Here is a 5000-nt window from a genome sequence, read left to right as displayed (position 1 = left end):
TTTGAAATAGCTTTTCTGAAAGCCCAAGCCTAAGTCATAAATTATTCTACACCATGATTCGTTCAGATAGTAAAACCATACCTCTTTGCCTGACATTACTGAAATGTGGAAAAGGGAAAGTTAAAAATAAAATGAAATATTTAAATCTTTGCTGTTGAGAACCTCAGATAGATGGCAATGTAGCAAAGTTGATAAAAGTGATTCTCAATTAGACTTTATTATTATTTTATTGAGGTATTATTAATAAACATCAGGGTGCAGCGGGTGATAACACTATCCTCGTATTAGACTAGTGGACACTGAAGAAAAATAAAGGCAAGTGGCCTGTAATGAGAAAAAGTAGAAGGATGTGGATAAACTGCAAATGACATGAAAAGCAGAAATACCTTGTATTTGTCCTTCAAGCCTGATCCCTCGGCCTTTAGCTGTATAGTTAGAACTATTAACTTCTGCATAACCAGTCATGAATAAGCTGTAGTTACATGAGTCTGGGTGACATGGTAGTTCTGAAGGGAACAGATAGACTATTTTAATATATTTGTTGTTGGTTTGGTTTGTTGGTTTGTTTGTTGTTCCCCACACACACGCCCATTTCTTCCCTTTGGCCCAGGAAATACACAGTACTCTGTGCATTTTAATTTACTTTTTACAGATATCGCTTTCTCCTAAAAAACCCCAAAACAATTAATTCCCAATTCCAATAAATTTCCTTAAGTATAAAAGATACTCATGTACTAATTCAATAGCCTGATATTAGCTGTAATCCATAATGTTATCAGCACTACACTGGTAACAATTACAGTGGCAATACATAACTGCAGCATGTTTTGAGGGCAGTATTTTAATAAGGTAGGTGTTTAGTTCCCTGCAGCATATAAAACTGGTGATTTTGACTGCAGAGCTGCTTGGACTGGAAATCACAACAGTTGCCAGTAAGGTTTAGAAAGTGTGTGCCAGGCAAGGGAATCACTGTTCAATGTATTTACCCTCTGGGGAGGTAAAACACAGATGGGGGAGTTAGGAGTCTTCTAACATTTAGCTGATACATTAGTGGGTAGCAATTCTGCTTCAGGGATGTTCAAAGTAGTTCATCTACCAGTTGGGAATCATTATGGGAGCTAGTACTGCGGATTAGATATGATAGAACAATAAGGGATTGTGGAAGTACCACGATCCTCCCCCTTCCCACAGACAAATGTTTCATAATCTTTGATATCTTTTTACAGCTATGTCTGTCTGAAGAAAAACATGGTTCTGGATTAATCATATGTTTTCCATATACGTAGTACTTATCTTGAGGTGGGATTCAACTGTCATAGACCAATATGACCCAGTAATATGTATTTTGACCAAAATTATGTAAAATAGCATGTCTTCTCTACATAAAAAGTAGTAGTGTTACTGTGTGTATTCTTACCAGTCAGTTGATGTGAGAAAAGCTTGCTAAAGCATTTGCATTTGTATTTCTATACTAGGTAACCAAATGCAACATTAGATCTCTGGGATTGTTTTTATGCTGTGAGGGGTAAGGCTATGCTTTAAAATAAAAATTCGCGATGGAGGAAGCGTGATCATGCTTTGAAGAAAGAGTATGGTCAAAAATCAGGAGAAAGCAACTCTGTTTCTGTTAAGCTATGCTCAGTTATTATCACCTGATTATTTTCACCCTAGCAATCTCACCTGGACATACATTAAGTTTTTCTTGTTCTTTTTCTATAGTCTTGAAGTTAAAACATTTTGCAAAATGTACAAACAAACAGCTAATTTCATTGCACTGCTGTCTGCATGCAATGAAATAAAATATGATTAGCTAGCTGAAAATGTGTAACTTTTCAATCAGTAGTTAATTCACTCCCAGAACCATATTCATATAGGTTTGAAACAAAATTGACCTTCTTGTTTATGTAATCTGTACATACAATAAGTGCCTGATTCGGTAACAAGCTACTCAACAATGTAGATTTTCTGAGACCCAGGAAAAGAAGCAAAATCTAGTACTCTCCTGAATAGACCCATCACCTGTGCACTGCTCACGTTCTGAAGTTTCTGCATTCAGAAGGGGCAGAATTACTGCAGGAGTCAAATTGCCCATGTTATGCAGAAGACAAAATCCTCATGGTCGGTTATAGAGCAGCTGAACAGAGAGCTGCAGGATCAGGGAGTGCTAGACCTCTTCTCTGGGCCGCCTGGCATCATTCCCAGTGGCTGCTATTGTCTTCTGAGTCAAGGAAATTTTGGGGCTGCACCCCAGAACAGACACTCAAAGATTGATGTGACCATGGGCTCTCTCTGGGCTTTGCGCCCACTGATGCACAGGAGCATGTGCACAACAGGATCCTGCTTTGCATGGTGGATGTGCACCTTTTTATGCCTGGCCATTCATGGCTGTGGCTGAGGGCAACTGAATTATGGCTTTTTCTTTATCAGGAGACTGCCAGCGGCAGAAATGTAGTAGGGTTTACCTTTAGTGCAGAAGGGCCCTGCGTGAAGGCCCAGGCTGGATAGGTGTTGGATATCCACAGCTCTCCTTGATAGCTGTGCAAACTAAAGTTGATCTGTATCTCACAACACTGTCTTCATTGCAAAGAACCCGAGGATATGTAGAATCTTTTGGCTTTGCTGTGAAGTTTGTGAGGCTGTTCTGTGGTATGCTGAATACTCACTTCTGCCTTCAAACTGGAAAGGTTTGATGGCAGAGGGAAACAACTAGAAATCCACGGGAATTAATTTACCTATGGACGGAATTACGTTTTACATGCATGTGTATTTCATTTTGGTAAAATTTTGGGCTTTCTGCCCTTAGTTTCAAAAAGACCTTTTGTCTTTAGCTTAGTATATCTTTCTCTTCTGAAATGTGTAGCAGGATCTGAATTTCTCTCTCCAGAAATGTCTCCAGCTAATGAAAATACCGTTGTTGTATTCATTCAGTATTTACTGCATGTTGGTGAATGATGTGCCATTAACAAATACACTGGCTCGGACTCCTGCCTTTTCGTTGTGTGTGCATGGGGAAAGAGAAGCAAGTGGCTTGTTCTTCCAGGGTGACAGCACTGTAAATCGGGGGAATTGTGTCTTGTTGAATCTGCACCCAGATGGAGATGGACTTGAAACAATAGCGCTGACAGAGGTGTGAATCCTGTCACCTCATCTTAATGGGGTGTTAAATTAAAAACTTAGTTATGACCACATAAACATCACTGTTAAGACAGTTGTCCACAGCACACAAACTTAACATGAGTCATTGAACACATACATTTTACAGTATATTAAAATATTTATATTGTTAATGTGTAATATAATAGAACCTACTGGATTTATTTCTAAAATTTGGAAATGCATTTTGTCTTTTAAATTACTAGTTAAGTATTTAGTTTATTGATGTGTGGTGTCATTTATAAATTCACAGCTGTCGTATACAGCTTATTTAGATTGAGCATGATTTCTTCAGAAATGCCTATGAAGTTCAGTATAATTTTACACTATTTTAAATAATCGTTTTAAAGTATGTGTATGTCTTGCAGTAGACTGCTGAACTGATTCTGAACAGGATAGCTCCAGGAACTTTGCATGGTCTGCGAACAGTAGGTTTTGCCCCTTGTACCCATGTTTCCTCAGGCGCTCCTGTGGAGCCAAGGAGCATCAGATAGATGCAATCTCACAGTGGCAGGTCCAATACATTTGTTTGCAAAGCTGCTGTGCATGTGTGGTTGATACGTAAATGCTTTGCATCCCAGTTATGTGAACCTCATTGCATGTGGTAGAGCTGTGTGTGCATAGTAAATCCAGTATGTCTGGAATGCTTTGGACTTGCTGGACATACAAGATACCTGCTTGTTGTGGGATTTGGAAATTGGTAGGTTGCTTCGTTAGGTTTGGCAGGTTTGGGTCATGTAACCAAGCAACTTACCATGAACTGCTAGTGGTAAGCCTGGTCGTATTTCTCTTCCCCTGTGAGCAACAGTGGGAGATCTTCGTCCTTTGGTAAAGAAAGTTTCTCGTGGCGAGCATTGGCTTCTCAGAGGAGAATCTTTCATGTTCAGAACATGTTCAGAAGTGTATCAAAGCAACTCAGAGAAGGTCCCTCAGAAAGGAGCTCGTGCATCCCTCTTCTACTTTGGGCTACTGATTTTACAAAGCACAGGAATATGCCTGGAGGGACAGATTTCCCAGATCTCAGCCTACCACTTAAATTTGCCTATCAGTCGATCAGGAACAGCTTTGTGTTGAGACACTTTGAGTTATTAGGGGTCTTTAGCTGTCCCATCAGACAACACCTTTAAGAGTTCAGACGCAGCAGGCATTTGCTTTAGTCCTGACTGGGCCAGTATCAAATGAGTAACATCTCTTGATATACATGAGCCTTTTTAAGGAAAAGACCACTTCAGAAAAAAATAAACTCGTGTGCCTTTGGAAATTCTGAAGTTGTGAAGAAAACTGAGAAATATGGCTGTCAAGCTTATTTTTCTAACGGTAGGTATATCTAGCCTGCACCTACATGTGGTAGGACTGCCCTGGACTTCAAGAGAGCAGACTTTGGCCTCTTCAGGAACCTGCTTAGTAAGGTTCCATGGGATATAGTCCTAGAGGGCAGGGGGGCCCAAGACTGCTGGTTGTTATTCAAGGATCACCTGCTACAAGCTCAGGAGTGTTGCATCCTGACTAGAAGGAAGGACGGCAGGAGGGCCAGGAGACCTCCGTGGATGGATAAGGAGCTGCTGAGGAAACTTAGAGGGAAAAAAGAAGCTTATAGAAGGTGGAAGCGAGGACAGGCGGCCTGGGAAGAATACTGGAACGCTGTCTGGGAAGCTGGGGACCAGGTTAGGAAAGCTAAGGCCCAGTTAAAATTAAATCTGGCAAGGGATGTGAAAGATAACAGGAAAGGCTTCTGTAGGTACGTAGCAAATAAAAGACAGACTAGGGACAATGTGGGCCCTCTCCGGAAGCTATCAGGAGAACTGGCTACCCTGGATTTGGAGAAGGCTGAGGTTCTTAATGACTTC

At 40.6% G+C, this 5000-nt stretch overlaps 1 protein-coding gene across 9 annotated transcripts in view; it reads left to right on the top strand.

Annotated features, from left to right (window-relative positions):
• The window catches only part of ZNF536 (zinc finger protein 536), a 347702-nt gene that overhangs the window by 113197 nt on the left and 229505 nt on the right, over positions 1-5000 (top strand). The window lies entirely within an intron of this gene.

This window comes from Strigops habroptila, chromosome Z, assembly GCF_004027225.2.
Source record: "Strigops habroptila isolate Jane chromosome Z, bStrHab1.2.pri, whole genome shotgun sequence".
Lineage (NCBI taxonomy): Eukaryota > Metazoa > Chordata > Aves > Psittaciformes > Psittacidae > Strigops > Strigops habroptila.
This window is presented reverse-complemented; position numbering and strand designations above follow the sequence as displayed.